Below are 17,662 nucleotides of genomic sequence, written 5' to 3'. Positions count from 1 at the left end.
CAATATTACGTTAAGAACTCCTCAGCACCCATTTTTTTTCTGTCTAATCTGCAGGCTCCAACTCCCACAAACATGCAGAGTTTCAGCGTGGATAGAACACAAGAATGACAATGTCAAACTGAAACAAATCCAGAACTGGGATTTGCTAGCATTCATCTCTTCCTTTCATTTCTTCTTCCCACTGGAATATTAACTTGATCCTGGCTTGTCAGCCTACCCATTCAACAAGAAATGTAGCCTGGGTTGACCAATCCCATGTCTGCTGCAGATACCCAAATCAGACACTTTAGGATCCTGCAAAAGATTCTGAGACTAAGTCATTCCATTAGGAACGTGCTTCACAGAACTGCAGAGAGGAAAAGAATATTGAGTATTCTTGCTGCACCTTGTGCAATTATAACAGCTCTTCCTTTTGAACAACATTGTTCTGCTATGGCTGCCAATTTCATAGCCTTCCTCAACAGACACCGTAATTACAACTCCTTGCCTAATTGCTTGGCTCACAATAATAGCACTGCACATCTGCAGACACACTGCCATTTCCCTTTCTTCTCCTTTCTGACTAGTGTGGGCTTTTGAAAACACAAATGACTAAGCAGAAATAAACATATTTATTAGGACTAAGCTGCACTGATGCTGGGTTTTGGAATCTAGAAATCAAAACAGAAAGCAAGATAAAGCTGGTCAGGGCCTACGGTATATACAAATGGGAAGGAGGGAAGGAGTGAAAAAAAAAGATATCCACGGTTAAACTTGGGTAATTTTTTTGTCCCCTTCTATTATTTGCATCTATTGATACTGATAGGGAATACTCAAATTCCTCAAATTAAGCATGGGCTTAAATGCTGATGAAGTTAAAGTGTGCTCATGAAAGTTTGTGCTCTCTCTCTATATCTGATTTACTTAGTCTATAAAGAGTATATCTACCATCTCTTTTATAACAGAACATTAACAAAACATTATTACAGGAATGATCCTTAACAGAGCCACAGGATGAAACCTGAAGCAAAAACAAATAACTTAATTGAAAAGAGTTAAAAAACAATCTGCAGGGCTGTGAAATAGAAGTTTCATTTCCAGGATCAGCTATCAGACAGCAGAACTGCAGAACAAAGGATAGCTTGATTGCTGGAACTCAAGACCATTGAAAAGAAGAGAGGGTCATTAACAACTGTGGAATGAAGAGTTTAGAAGGGCTCAGGTAGACAATAATGAGCCATGAAGTCAGTTGACTCCTTCAGCACTGCCCGAGTAGAAATCCTGCTACCACTGCTAGCCAGTTGGTTTTAAATTTTGAGTGGAGCATAAATCAAAAGGATATACCAGAAGTACACCAGCACACTCCCCTTGGACCTGCCTCTGAACTTAAGCACAGATTTTACACTAGACATCTGTTTCATTCCATCCAGTCGCAGTTCCTATCTTAAGACAGCCTGAACATAAATTAATGCTTTGCTGAATGTGAACTTAAACTCCTTTTTAGTATTATTTTAAGTGATCCAACAAAATACTTTGAAATGATTACAACATCAATCTTTTAAAAAGGGAAGAAAAATCATTCTAGATCAGCACTACATTTTTCCAGCACTGTCAGGCTGTACAAGGCTCAGCTGGCAGCGCCTGAAGCTCCAAGTGTGATTCTATCTAGAAGTTTAAACATTTGTGCCTAATATGACAAAAACCATATTTGGAACAATCATTTCACCTTTCATAGGAATTATAATATAGTGGTAATTAAAAACAAACAAACAAATACATAATGTATGGATGTATGATGTGTATATATACACACACAGACATGACTCAATCTGATAAAAATAATCCTGTGCAGTAGATCTCAGGAGAGGAATGTATGAAACAGACTTAGAGAAAACAATGGGTTTTTGAAAGATGTTTTTTCCCTCTCTTGATAATACAATTGGCTTGATGTATACAACTCATACTGTCATAGGTCAGACAAAAGTTGACTCATTTGATTAAGCTCCAACTCTGAAAAATCTATTCTTCTCTGAGCCAAGACAATACATTAAATCTTGCTGGAATATTTTTGATTAAATAAAATTTTAAAAAAAATGCTGAAATGTCTGGCAAACACAAATGAGTTTCAAAGAAACTTCCATTTGGGGAGGTTTTCGAGGTTCAGATCTGTCCGGTCGATTTTGATGACAAGGAGAGGGAGAGAAAGAGATGGGGAAAGGCAGAAGGAGAGATGAAAAACCTCAGTTTTTTAAATCCAAAACCTAGCTGCATTGATACAATTCTGTTTAACAAAAATGATCTAATGATTCAGTTTTTGTTCCAGTTTGGCTTCGATAGCAATATTGCACATGAAATCTGGGATAGCTCTGGAGATGACTTGAGCTTACAAAAACTCATTAACTCTATGTTTCTGTTAAATAAATGATTGTTATTTGTGCCAAAATGTGAATTGTCACCATTAGGGGCCATAGTGAACAACCCACTGAGCCGCATGGGATTACCTCCAAATTGGTGGCCACTACCCTTTAACTTCCTATACTGTTGATTCTTCATGTTTATTATAGCATTATTCTACGCAGAGATAAATGCTTTTAAAAGTGGTTTGTGTCTGATAGCTGTGTAAAAGCTATGTGTAGCTTCATCCCCTAAAACAGGGATGGGCAGAATAATGGCGGATCCCAAATGGCTGGACTTCATTTCCCAGTAGCCTCTGCCCGTGTCAGCACTGTGACAGTGTGGGGCCAGAGTTTCCATGGAGGCCAGCCCTAGCAGTGGATTTTGCAGTGGTGACCACATCATCCAGAGCTGGGGCAGCAGTGGGATCCACTGCCTGCATGCCCCTGCCAGGGGCATGCGGGAAGTGGATCACAGCTCTGCCCCAATTCTAGACCATGCTGTCGCAATATCCCAGCCCCGAGCAGCTTGCTGTGTGCCCTGCCAGTGCTGCTAGGGCCAGTCTCCATGGGAACCCTGGTCCCACACTGTCATGGCACTGCTACTGCTGGCATCTTCATGGAAACTGGCTGCAGCGACATGGACAAGGGCTGCTGGGGAATAGAGTCTGCTGAGGGCTTGATCCAGCCCATGGGCTGGACTTTGCCCGCCTCTGCCCTAAAGCAAAGACTCCATAAGAAGCAGATGGATAGTACAATTATTATGCCACAATCTGACCCAGATTTTACTTTGGGGGAAATTTACTCCATAGTAGGCATGTCTACATGTGCAATTAGAATGGCTGAATAAACTCTGGCACAGTTCATGCTGGAGTTCATTGCTTCTGGGCACACTGTGCCCACATGTACCTGGGAATGCAGCATATTAAGCCAGTTAGAGAATCCCTGGCTAGCAGGGACCACTTGGGGCGGGGGTCAGCTTACCAGCTCAGGGCTCCTCTCTCTGCCTCAGTGTGCTGCAGGGGGGCTGGCTGAGCCATAAGGGTGCTTCAGTATGGGGCTAACCAGCAGGCAGCCCCTGCACTGAAGCACCCTTGTGCCCCCCAGCCAGTCACATCAGCATCTACACATGACCTGCTCCAGAGTGAAAACTGAGCAGAATAGGTGGAGTGTCTATACCTGCTATTAATGTCCCTGAACATTACTGCACAGTAAATTCAGGTGTATTAAGCTTTGGTTGGGAATGTGTCTATACATGTGTCTGCCAGGAGCAAATTTGCTCCTGATGGGATCAGGCCAGTCCATAGATTCTCCTGCCTTGTTCTGCCCCACTGCAGTAGTCAAGGGGAGCTCCAAACTCCTTTGGGTGCTAGCCCTGGGCTGGCAGCAGGCACAGGAGTCAGGCCTGGGCTCCAGGGAGCTGTCCTTGCCCCAGGGCAGCTCCCTTGCAGCTACAGGGAGATTGGGGCTGGCCCCAAGCCCAAGGGGATGAGGGGCAGGTGTCCAGCCCCAATCTCCCCACAGCTGTGAGGGAGCTGCCTTGCAATAGGGACAAGTGCCTCCCCATGCCCTGGGGCTCGGTGCTTAGCCAGGCAGCAGCTGTAGCCCCCTGCTGCCTGGGAGCAAATTGCTCTGGGTCAGAGCTCACATGCACTTAGTTCACGCACAATTTTTCTAGTACCTGTATATGTTGGTTCTAGCAAACTGTGCATTAGACTTATTTAATGCACAGTAATTGATGCTTATGTGTAGACAGTGACACCTTACTGTGCATTAGTCTAATGCACAGTAAAGCATCTTGTGTCGATGCACCCAGAGTGAAGCAGACTCATGACTAGTTCTCAGCTAGCTGGCTCAGAGGCCTCCAGTGCTTGGTATTACAGTACATGGCCACTAGGTGTCAGGCAAACCAGTTTGAACTGAGATAACTAACTCACATTGAAACTGCCTAACAGGAAATAGACAGGCAATATAATGTTGTGTAGCAGCTTTGCAAATAACACAGTTACTACACATTTGCATAGGGTAACTACATCTTGGATATAAGTGATTTACTATATACAGGGACTGTGTGTTGTATATCTGCTCCATTTCTATTCTGCCCTAAAGTCTACTTGCTATGTAACGGTACTATGTAGTGGACTGTGCACCTTCACCGCTAGTGAAGGGATGGTAGGCAAGACTTTCAATGAAAGCCAAATCTCTGGGCACAGTAAAACAAACAAACAAGCACACAAGCAAACAAAAATGCTAATCTACACAAAGGCACCAGAGAATACAAAAAACAACTCTCCCACTTTCAGTGCAGGAATTAGAAGATCCAATTGCCTTCATTTTCCCTGGGTTTGCATGTTGTGCTGTCATCTCCCAAAGATGACAGTTTACACTTGCTTGGTGCTATGCAAAGTTGTGGAGAATCAAGACCAATATCCCCTTTCAGTACAAAAATCAATGATTTTGTGATACATGTCTTTCTTCCCTATTTGAGGTCAATGCATTTTAGATCAGATACCTCAGGATTACAAGGTATGGGACTGCATTTATCTAAAGGTCAAAGTTGAGGTTGGTTTGGCCTTAGACGTAGTACCTTGATAATTTACTGTATTAAATTTCTCAATCGATCTGCCTTACATTACAGCATCTTCATCACTCTAAAGCCTAATCGCATCTGTCATTTTACTTCTTGGTGGTAACATCTGCACGTCACGGGGTGCCTCACTAGGACTCCAGACACGGATTGATGATAGATTAGTCATGCTGGCCTACACTACTACTCTCATGAAAATTTTATGAACAGTGCTTACATTTCACCTGTTAAGGAAGGAAAACAAATACTTCCTTTTATAATTAATGTAGAATATGAAACGCACTGGTACTCTCAAAGGAACTGTAGAGTTAAGTGCTGATCAAAGCCTAGCTGTAGATATCTAAGCATCAGTAACGGACCCAAAGGGAATACTAAAACAACAACAACTACAACTACAACAACAACAACAACAACAACAAAAGACCCCAGAAAAACCTGCTATGGAGCCAGGAGGAATTATCTACAGAAAGTTCAAGCAAGTGTGTGGGTTTATAATACCATCCAATGACAGAGCTTTTATTTTCATACTACAGGAGGCCTGTAAGAAGGGTTTTATTTCCCTTCTCTGGTCTCTGCTAGAGACATGGAGGGGGAATTAAATATAGTTTTAGGAAAGAAACAGTTGTAGACCTCTGTAAGGGCCCTGTGAGGAAAATAAAGAGCCAAGAACAAGGAATAGTGCTGTTCAGGGCTAGAATGGTCCATGACTAGGGATCCTAGGTTTTAATATAAATGATTATAGTGAAAAATGGGCACCTTGCCCCTGGAGCAGTACTGTCTACTCCCACCCACATGGTGGGGAGTTCTAGGTTTCTTTTTGTTTTTTCACACCCCACTGATCTCTTCCAAAACAGGCTTGTCTGCCAAGAAGTTGCCTGACAGTCATCCTCTGAGGTCTGTGTGCCCCAGGGGCTTATATCTTATGAGTTTAAAAGGGGCTCTCTCTCAGCACAATTTGTATATCTAATTTTCTCTCACAGTCATACATACAGGTACATACAAGCAATAGAAATGATGTGAATACCACCCTCTGGTGCACACTTTGGAGGCCCTTACTGCCATTTGCTGTCATCTTAGAGGTTAAGCACACAGAGAAGTGCAGTGCTATTATACATGTCACTGTGACAGATGAAGCCTATGACAGTAGTTTGGAGAGGAATGGCTTGTAAGCCGATACATCTGTAGACTGAGGAGCTGAAAACAAGAAACTGAAATAGAAAAGAGAAAACAGAAACAGAATCCTCAACCTGTATATTAATGGGCTCATAACTATACAGCTCATACGTTTGGCCCCAAACCTGATCCCATTGTGGTCAAGGGCAGTGCTGATGATGATTCTGGTGGCAGCAGGAGCAGGCCGTGTGTGTGCATGCATGCATGCACATGCTTACTTCTTTTTTCTAAAGCAAAGCTTTCATATTAGGGGTGCAGAGGGATCCACAAAGAGACCTTAACTATTCAGAATCAAAATCTAAGTTAAAGCTTGAAAGCTGCAGAGACACCACCTTCTGCTTTCACCTGCAGGGCAGTGCCAAGAATTTGGTTATCAAAGTAATTTCCTCCCCACTTCTTCAAACTCCCAACTGCAGGATTCCCAGTTCTTGCTAATACTTCTGAAATATATATCATCTTCACAGACGTTTTCTCGGCTTATTTTCTTGTACCTGGAGTGCAGCATTAACCCAACTGGCTGTACAAAGTGTCTCTACAAGCCAGTGTCTCTCAGGGAGTACCAAAGAATTTATGGGTTTGGCAGGTAGCTGAATACCAACTGTCTGGTTCACCTGATAAAGTATTAGGAGCGTTATATTGTAATTATATATTTAAGATGAGAGAGGTGTGCATAATTGTATAAAGAAACCAGAAGAGAGTGTGTCGCAGAGCACCGAGGTGCTCTGCTCCTATAAAGAGGGGAGATGTTTCACAGAGAATGCAGGTGCCCTGCTCCTTAGAGCACAAACAGCTAGGGAGAGAGCCCTCGCAGCGAGTGGGGAGCCCAGCGGCTAGTTACCAGGGCAGCCACAGTAGTAATAAAGAAGCACAGCTGCGGGTTGCCAGGGAAACCGGTGAGTCAACTGACTGGAAGGGGCAGGGCCTGGCTCCCATTTAAACCCAGGCTGATGCCAGGCAGGGAGTTCCCTGCCGGCAGCCATAGAGGAAGGAGCTGTGCCGGACTGAGCAAAGAGGAGAGGCTAGACTGCAGGTACAGCTTGGAGACTGGGGGAAGAGTAGAACACCCCTGATGTGGCGGGACTAGTATTATAGCCAAGCGGCTTAATTTATGTTGCAGCCAAGGGGCTTGAGTTTGTGTTTACGGTTTACTGTTTACATCCGGTGGTTTGGGTGAGGCTATTAGGAGTTGGAGGAGGCCTCATAGGGGCTCCACGGTAGTGTGGGGACCCTGGCGCCAGAGAGGGTGTAGCATTCAGGGGTGCACTGACCCTGGTCCTGAGAAGGGGAACGGAAAATTGGAGGCCAGGTAAGGGGTTTGAGACCCCGAGAAGGAGAGTTGGGGCCAGGCATGGCTACGGCCACCTGAGCCCCAAGGCTGTGGTAACCCCAGAGCAAAGGGGGCAGCGTGAGGAGGCCCCAGAGCAAAGGGGGCAACCAGACAAGGGCCGTGGAAAGTCAGAGTGCCTGTGGGGCGCAGTTGTGAGAGATGAGGGCCATGGAGGTCCCAAGCGCCAGAGAGAGGGCGCAGAGAGCAAGACAGACTAAACAATGTGAGGCTTGGGGCGTGGTACAGGGGCGGTTGAGCCACGCGTAGCCCATAAGGCTGGGGGTGCAGGAACACCCATTAGAGCAACAGGGCTAAGTCACAGGAGCAGAACCGTGTCCAAAAAGACATGAGGCAGCCTCCCTTTTTATATATTTATATATCTACATATCAGATCAAGATGTAGTGGGTGAGAACGAGGGTGCTTTAAAGCAAAGTTGGCATGGTAGGGGGTGCTAGGGGAGATCATGGCCACCCCTAGGACCCCGCCCCGTGACAGAGTCAAAGGTCCATTTTTTTTACTTTCAATTGATAGAAATTAGAGGAAATTCAAGTAGCACCATTAAGTCTCCTAAGAAGCAACCGCTGACACTGTATTGCCAAATCACAGATAGAGAATTCTCTCTTCCTCAGTCTGTTAAACTACTCCATAGGGAGGAGAAGATATAGAAACCTTACATCATATTATCCATGTTTTTGCTTGCAAGTATTTATTCAAGGTGCTGAGCTAAAATGCTCTTTGGTTTGTGTCCTGCCTAACAGAATTGCCTCTTTTCTCTCTCGCAGACAGATCAGGAATTTAAACTTTGGATACTTTTGCAGACACTCCCTTATGCATGGGAGTCTGTTGGCTGAAGGCTGGCTGTTCTCAACATAAGGCTGACTCCACTGATGCAATAACTACACTGTAAGGGGTTTTCCAGGTTTGTGAGTAATGGGTGATTATGGGACCGATTTTATAGCTTAATGACAATTCATTTTCCAGCAGCAAGACATTATTTATCTTAATTAAACAGTGAAAACACTTCAGTGCTCAGATTGTGTATATAGTGGATGCTTAAAATAGTACAAGAGGCCTCATTTCCAAATGGAGTGCAGATGTGTAGTACAGGATCAGGCTTGACAAAAATGATCCTGACTTCTATGTTGTAAGCACTCTTAATATCTGTGCTTTTTGTATCCAGAGAGACCAACCATAGGACTATCATAGAAGAGTTTATCATGAATAGAAGAAAAGCAGCAGTCATCTTTAATTCACCTACCACGAATCGGAGGTTTATAGATTTGTTGCTTTCCCTTGAAGATGAGGATAACTTTTTATACCATTTGTTCTAGAGCGAGCTTTTGTGCTGTTGGAAGCACCGCTGCAAACAGGCATCCAATACAGTGTGTGCTCATCCCCATGATGTCTGCAATTTGCAGATTTTTTTTTAATGCCCTATCCACAGCCCAAGATAGCTAGAGATTAGAATTACTACCTGCAGCAAATAGTGTCTTTCATCTGCTCTTCCCACCTCACTTACTACAAGGATTCGGGGATAAGGAGAGCATAAACTATTACAAGCATTAGCCATTCAGTATTTCAGCAGCCTTTTTAGCTGACCCATCCTTAAAGCACATTTCTGAAATAACTCATCTCAGAAGACTATTGCTCTAGCTGATAACATGTGGAAGGGCTAATGGCCACCAAAGAGAACCTCAGGAAACCAATTATCCTTACTCATCAGCAACTTATAAAGCTGCTGAGGAAGGAGATGCCATTGTTCAAAACAGCCACCACTAATACATTAGTGAACACCATTCCCTAGGGATAGATTTAACGAAGATGATGAGTTAACCACTTGTTATGCACGGAGTGCCTGGCTCTACATTCAATCCCTTCCTTGCTTTTTCTCCCATTGAGGGGGGAAAAAAGGGGGAATGAGCAATTTGTGTGAAAGAAAGCTAAAGTGAGCAGCAGTGTTTTTAAATCCCAAAACACAATGATGAGGGCCTCCATGTTATTATTCTACTAGACATGCATTACATATTTCTCCAAGTAAGCAATCAGCTGTGAAAGAGCAAGAACCCTTGTCTACTACAAAAATAAATAGTACAAAATGTTCCAGTAGGATTATATAACCGCAAAGTTAGAAGCACTTCATATGACTTGAAAGAAAAAAAGACCTGTACTCCACTTAATTCTTAACATATGTTAAATTCCTCCCTGTTTTATACAGTTATTTATAACAGGGGATGAATGCATCTTGCATTTATACACAATATTGAACATTTAAATATATTGTCACTTGAGCTTTGTTTAGAATCCCGTGTATGAATGTATGCATTTACATTACTAGATATTTTTGAAAACTGACAGTGTTTCCAATGCATGCTTCATTGCAAGTGAGAGGACAGCTACGATCAGTAGTGATTAAAACTGATAGATTACAAATAAAAAGTTAAAAAAATTAAGCCCTGAATTTCCAGAAGGTTGCTTAACTAGTCATCTTGGGGGGTGGGGGAAGTAACAGCAGGTGGGTTACAGATTAAATGTGCACACACTTACTGTTAAGTGTTGTGGGGTAGAGAACTGGTGTGCATTAAAATCTTATCTTTCACTCACACGTGTGTGCACAAAATTAAGAAATAATTTAAAATTATGTGGATTGTTAAAGATAGATATTCTGGTTATTCTGTATTTAGAGTAAAAAAAAAAAAATCACATACAAGATTACAAGTTGTCCCTTTTGTAGCTTTTACATCTATTGTAATAGTACATATTAGGATGCCTACTGATTATGGTTTAATACACAAATATATACCAATTAATTACAAAGTGCACAGGTCCTATGGTAGCTAATTTAGAAAAACAAAAAAATAAAACTAGAAAGCACCAAAAGTGATGAGGCTAATTTTAATTCATATTAAATTTCCATTATTAAAATTCAGTTGGACTCACCTAAGTCGCATGAACATAGTGATAAGTGTTCTGTAGGATGGGAACTATGCTGCTGCTTGGTTTTGGTTTTATTAATTTTTACCCCCACCAAGTTGGACTATAGTCAAGGCTGACTTGTTGAATTCCAGTGCTTCATCATCAACCAAAAGCATCACCATAGCAACACAGAAAAGACTATGCATTATAAAAATACTCAGGATGCTGAACAAGATAATGGTTCAAAAAACATTTCAATAATATGGCAAAGTGCCAGTACTGGGGGGGAGGGATGGGGGTGGGGGAGTAGCATTTTAACTCTGACAATGAATCCAGAAGGAAATGAAAATGCTAATGTTATTTACTCAGAATGTATGTGCGTACATTGTGAATAACAGGTGCAAGACCGAACGTAAGAACTGCTGTAACCGCTGTCTGACAGTGAGAAGTAACAGATACTTTAGGGCAGGGGGGATAAGAAACAGGATAGTGTGTCCCATCCCTCACCATGACTCGATTACATCTCTTTTGCTTTTGATAGATTGTCATGGACCAGTTCTCCATAGAGTTGTCCAATCCTTTTTTCTGAAACTGGTTATATATCATTGGCCACCACAGCATCCCAGGACAATGAGTTCTACTATGTTCTATGTAAAGAAATACGTCCTTCCTTTTATTTTAAACTGGCTGCCTGATAAATTTTCAGAATGCCCTTTAATCTGTTTTAGCAGACCTAGTAACCAACAGTTCCATATTCAATCTCCTCCCCACATCATTCATGATTTTATAGATCTCTAGTTTACTATCTTTTCCAAACTGAAGAGTCCCAGCCTTGTCAATCTCTTGTTCTCAAAGGTAGGCCTTTCCGTACCCCTGTCTATCCTTTTCATCCTTGTCCATACCTTTTCTAGATCTAGTATACTTTTTATACTGCACACAGTATTCAAGATGTGGATGCACTGGGAATTTATCCGTTTGCCCAGAGAGCTCACACTTCTTTCTGGTGGCTGATGTAGATACAGAACAGCAACTATAACTTTACATTTAGATGGTTGAGCCAAGATAATTGCATGAGAAGCAACTGAATATATAGCTGTTGTATCTCCTTCATATTTGTGGATCAGGCATTGAGTCATTATATGTTCCATGGTCTGTTCTGGGTGACCACTGGACAGTTTTTAATTTTCCATTTGTGCATCAAGTATTTGCATCTCCTGTGGTTTGTGCAGATACGGTTTAGAGCTGCCCATGAACGTCACGGCAGATCGCAGTCAGGGATCTTCTGCATGGGATCAATCACAAGGTCCCATGCAGAACATCGGATTTCCCCTTTGGAAAATTCTTGTGAAATCCATTCAGTTTTCCAAGCTTTAATAGGGTTGAAGTTACATTGTTGAAGGTTGAGTGCATGGATCCAGAAGGAATTGCGCAACTTCAGGTGACCAGTGAGGAGTACTGTTGAGATCCTGGTGGATGGGGAGACAGACGCTTGTTTTTCTTAAATTGTGGGACTTCCTGCAGAGTTGCTGCCTCATGATGAATAGGTGGAGAAGCAATGTGCAACAGCATAGGCAGCCAAGGTGTTGGGGCTGATTTGAGGGTTCCAGTGATGCACCACACTGCAGGCACTGCAGAGCTCAGGTGGATGTCAACTAGTTGAGAGCAACTGCTTCCATTCCATACCAGTGCACAGTACTTAGCTACAGAGTATGCAAGGGCCAACACTGATGTCTGTAATACTGATGCTGATGCTCCCCAGCTTGTGCTTACCAATTTCTGGACCAAATTGACCCTTATCTTCATCTTGGCAGCTACATTCTTCAAGTGGCTATAGAAGGTTAATGTGCAGTCCAGCCCCATTCTGAGACCAGATAGAATGGGGTCATGTGGCACTGTCGCTGCAGAAATTTACCTTCAGGGTGCACTTAGCGTTCATGTTATCAAGATGGAATGCAGTGACTGTTGTTTTGTGGGGATTTGGCCTGGGTCTCCATTTCTAGAAATATTCCTCCATGGTATTCAGATCCTCATTCAAGGTGCACTCAATGTCACTGAAGGTGGCTGCTTGTGTTGCCAAACCAAGGTAATCTGCATATGCAAATTTACACAGCTTTGTTGGCAGCATATCGCTTGTGTATATATTAAAAAGTGTTGGTGAGAGTACTGAACCTTGTAGCAGGCCATTACTGAGCAACTGGGGAAAGCTGACTCTGTCATCCAGGTGGACACATAGCTTCCTGTTGCTCAGCACTGTCCATATCAGGTGTAGTGTTTGGTAGTCAGGTATGATCTTTGCAAGCTTCAACATCAGATGTTTAATCCAGACCATTTCATAGGATGATAACAAGTCTACAAAGACTTCATGGCTCTTGGATTTTTTTCCTGAAAACCAGCCTCAATGTGCATTGTAAAGCCAAAACTTAGTAGCAGCAACTGCGCTTAGGCCAGAATCCCACTTGTTCCTCGGGGATCACTGGCTTCATAAAAGGGCTGATTCTCCTAAGGATATGTTCAACGAGTTTGTAGGTTGTGCAAAGGAGTGATATTGGCTTATAGCTTCCCGGGTTGTTGATTGGCTTACTCGGTTTGAGTATTGCAATGACCATGACCTCCCACCATGCATCTGGATTCCATGGTTTTGATATACAGTTTCACCAACCACTGGAATCTCTTGGGACCTAGCTCATGGAGAAATTCTTGGAGGATACCATCTCCACTGGCTGCCTTCCATTCCTCCATTACAGTTAACCCCCCTTCACTTAATCTATGCTAATGGCAGTAGGGACTTATATAGGGATTGATGTTATTATCCAGTGTAATTGACGATTGCCTTCTTGTTTTGTGTTTTTTGTTGACAGAGCTTTTTGTTTTTGTCTAACAATTTTAGAAACTATGAAGTTGGGATGAGGTTTTGCGGTCTGGTATTCCACTGGATTAGTAGCTCTATGATGTCATTATAGGGCCCAGGTATGTCAACGAGCATGTGTGATGTCTAGACCTTCAAACACATTTTTGGCATCTGGCTGAATCTAGAGGCTCTAGTAGGGCCTTTGCAACCTGTAGGTTGCCTGTCTGATTATACTGCTGGGACAGGTCCTGAGTCTCTTTAGTCCATCAGAGTATATTCCTCCTGGAAGCCCCAGGGGTTACTCTTCTTGGTGGCAGCAATCAGGAGGCCAATAAGCCAGTGATAATTTTCCAATGTCACACTGTGCAAGCTTCAACATTAGTGGGTCTCAAGCCTGACTCTGACGGCTTGCTTACAGAGATGAGGATAATGCATTTAATGGTACATTCCTTGGCCTTTCTACAGAGGTTGCCATAATGCATGATTATGACTGCTGGCTGTGATGCAACTACTTAGAAATGGATTGAGGCCGAACTCATTTGACATAGGCCACTGAACAGATAACTTTAGCAACATGTTTCAGAAACTACCAACTGGGATTTGATCTAAAAATTAAAGTTTAGAGGTGAAACAACACTTCCTGGCCTTGTTATGTCTATATTAGTTATTTTCCCCCCACCACTATGAGGAGCCTGACTGACAAATTTGTAAGCCCTGAAAGTTCAATTTGGTCTTTAAAAGGTACAGCTACATCTCTAAATATATGCCTCCAAAAATTTAAATATAAAACAGATGAAATACAGATAAGCATCATGGGACAAGAGCTTATTCCATAAATTGAATATGCATCACAAAAGTGTATTCCCCAAAGATTCCAAAAGTAAGGTGTTATTTTATTTCCCCCATCCTCATAGTCTGAGTTATTTTTAAAACAAAGAAAACTAAAACAGCCACAGCCTGTCTTAAGAGGAAACTGCAGGTGTTCAAAGTATCTAAAAATCTGGCCATTTTTTACAGAAGCCACATTATGGATTTAGACACCCAAGGCTGGTCACCAATGGTACAGGCAGAAGTGACAATTTTTTGCCTAATCTGGCCAAAGGAAGTGGTTTATAGGCATGACCAAACACAAGTGCACAGCTGCAGACTGATTAAAAACATGTCCAACTGGGTGAAAATCTGAACCTTAATTGCATGAGACGTCAGATGAAGACATTTCAAAACAGAGTGTCTTCTGTAATTTGTGTCTATGCTGCCTGCCAGCCTGTTGCTGTTTTCAGAATGGGAGGGGGGAAAAGAAGCGGATGGAGTTTGGTTTGGGGTTTTTTCAACCCCAACTGGAGGGTGGGGTGGGTGTACTGGAACCCAACTGGTTGCAATTCATCCACCCCATCCTCCAGTGCCATCTTGGGAACCCCCAGAATGAGCTCCTTCTGCTCCCTTTCCCCCCTCCCATTCTGGAAACAGCAACAGGCTGGGAAGGAGGAGGGGCCATTGCTAGGGAAACCAACTGCAGGCTCCCAACCAGCAGCTGGAGTCCCTTCCCCCCCAGGAGTCAACAGTGAACTTCCATTTGGTCCAGGGGATCAGTGTAACTCAGAATACTTCCTGCAAAGCATTCTCAATTACAGCAAGGAGCTGCACTTCTGTCTGAGTGCCTAGTCTCCCGGTGTTGGGTAGCACTTTTTTCATAGTTAGTTTTTGGATTAAAATATTAGAACTGCTAGGTGATCTCATGGCGTTTGTGTAGTTTCTCTTTTGCCTCCCCACAAGCATGCAACTCCTCCTTGCACTCCGCTGCACTGGCAAGAGTAGGTCCCATTATAGTGTAGTTTTACTTCCTTCCCAAGTAAGCTCTGCTGTTAAAACTGGATTAGCACAATTCCTATAGGACTGGAGTAATCCAGCTAGAGACAAGAGGCTACTCTTTGCATCATCTATTCATCTTTACTTAATTTTGGTGAAACTTCTGTTTTAGCACAGATTTTTCACTAGTTTTATCTGTCTCTCTATTTGAAAGACTTCTCCTAGGGCCTAACAGCAATGCCTATATGTAATACCTTTATTTCAGTGGGAGCTGTGAGTGCTCAGTCCCTCTGGTAATTGTTACGATACAACATCTGAACAATTAAAGGCAACTAATCTGTGAAATGTGTGAAATAATAAATACAAATAGATGCATCTGAGGGCAAGGCTCTTTCACTTAGCAGTCATAGAGTGTCATTTTTAGTTGCTTTAGAAGCCATGTTCTTTACAGCCATTTCAGTGTGAGAGAGCGCGTGCTGGCTCTATTCCAACTACTGTTCCCTTTAGCACAGCAGAAGTTAAATCTGCAAATTTCAAAGGGTCCGGTGTCATTGCCCTTCTTTACAATTTGTACCAAGAGCATGATAAATCATCTGATTTTGGAACCAGAAGACAAAAGTCATTTCATAACTCCATTTTCCTTCCTCAGACACTTCTGGCTAAAAAATCCTTTGGCATGCTAATTTTGAAAGCATGTCAAAGGGAATTCTCTCTGATGAAAAACACTATGCAAGCAACTATGCTCTTAACATAAATGACATTAAGAGCAAATGTTTTCAGTTGCCATCATTAAAGACTGTGTGAATCCAAAGTCATGTTGTCCACAACACCAGCATGTATTTTAGGGAGAAGCAAAACAAAGCCATATGCTTCATATGAACAGGGATCCTGTAGAAAGGATAAGTTATTCTTAATTCAGAATGATGGAAATGGTCACTATCTCCCCTTTCCTGCAGTGGAAATAAAATAATGGATCCACAGGAGCAGGTACCCATTTTGCCTCATGGTAGTATGAAAGTCCAAGTTGCCTTTCACTCCACTGTAATAGGACTTTGTTAATCTCCTTGGAGCACTAAGATTATTTACTACAGAGGAGGAAAGTGATTTTACACCTTCTCACCCAACCGTTGCTGACACATGGAGAGGGGGAAAAAAGGGAAAAAACCTGGATTCCAATCTTATTCCCCTGAGAATGAAGCTGGGCCACCATACACTCAAGCTGCATTCATTGAAAAAGAGCCCTGCTGCCACAGAGGAGCTTTGGTAATGGGAAAAAAAAAAAATCACACTTATAGTCTCTTTTGTGGAGAACTTCCCCCATCCCCAGTTTTAAAAAGGTACTTAGCATAGTTTCTTCTCAAGTTTAATCCATGAGGCATTCTATACACACATCACAAAGGGCCATTTCATTGTAAAAACAAAAAAAGGAGATGATTTAGTAAGAAAGCTGGATTGAACTGGGGGCGTGGGATATAACCCTCAGGAACTAATTGGATAATTCCACGGGAAAACAGCAATAGGATGAGGGCTTGTGAAGAGGTAGTAACTAGGGGCTTTGTACATGGCATAAAGGAAAGAAGATTGCCTAAGCCTTCAGAGGCTGGCTGCATGGAGGGAATGTGTGATTATAAGGTAGGAGTTCATTCTATCATGTGGCTCCGTACCCATTAGTTAGATGCATCATCCCTCCCCTCCATCTCTGCTGGGAAATTATTACTACCTCATAAAAATCCTTTCTTTGACTAAAGAAGGATTCAAAGGCAACTCTGCAGTTTCCTAGCTATTTGTAGACCTTTCCTGTGTTGACACATGATCCAGCATATGTTTCCAGGGAACTTGAATACTTGCCATCCACTTTTATAGGGACACATCCACAAATCCATTGGCAGAAGCATCACTAGGGAGGAGCGACCAAGTAGTTGCCTGGGTGTGTGTTAGGGGTGGCAGGAGAGCGGGGGCTGATTAAAAAACAAAAAAGCTGCCATTGCAGTTGCACAAATTGTGCTAGCAGTGCAGCAGTAGCTAGAAGTAGTTGCTCCTCCTGGGTGTCAAGCTTGTTGTTACTTTTCTGCCCACTGGCCAAGAACGAATGAGGTATAAAATCACTAATAACCCAAGTCTTTGCTCACTTACACTAATTTCACATACATGTAACTCCAGGGATAACATAGCACAACTCTGATGTAAACAAAAATCAGAATGAAGCAAGCAGAAATCTAAAAGGAAAAGAATACATAGAATGTTTAATATTTTATCTGAAAGCCAGGAAGGAACCTCACTCTCCCATACTGAAGATAAACTATTTATCAAATCAGCCACGCTGTACTTCCAAAGGCTGCTTGCACCTGTCAGGCAGAACATAGGACTAGCCTGCTAGAATCAGCAACTTGTTCTAGCTTCCTGCATTTTCAGCCTCAGATGAATGTAGTGTTGGTTAATGGCATTTCTTACTAAAAGTGGTCCAGGGATAGAAAACATTTCAAGGGTGGAAAACCAGTTTAAAAAATTTAAAACTGCATTTGCTTTTAAAATTAGATTCATCTTTTTTTTCATAGATTTCATAGACATCAGGGCTGGAAGGGACCTCGGGAGATCATCGAGTCCAGCCCCCTGCCCAAAGGGCAGGAAGTCAGCT

The 17,662-nt window shown here is 42.6% G+C and overlaps 1 protein-coding gene across 1 annotated transcript in view; it reads right to left on the bottom strand.

Annotated features, from left to right (window-relative positions):
• Positions 1 to 17,662, bottom strand: part of CNTNAP2 (contactin associated protein-like 2) — a 1,403,431-nt gene that overhangs the window by 11,794 nt on the left and 1,373,975 nt on the right. The window lies entirely within an intron of this gene.

The sequence above is a fragment of the Crocodylus porosus genome, unplaced genomic scaffold, assembly GCF_001723895.1.
Source record: "Crocodylus porosus isolate Cpor-Errol unplaced genomic scaffold, CroPor_comp1, whole genome shotgun sequence".
In the NCBI taxonomy this organism is placed as follows: domain Eukaryota; kingdom Metazoa; phylum Chordata; order Crocodylia; family Crocodylidae; genus Crocodylus; species Crocodylus porosus.
The sequence above is the reverse complement of the archived record's forward strand: the minus strand, read 5'-3'. Positions and strand labels throughout refer to the sequence as shown.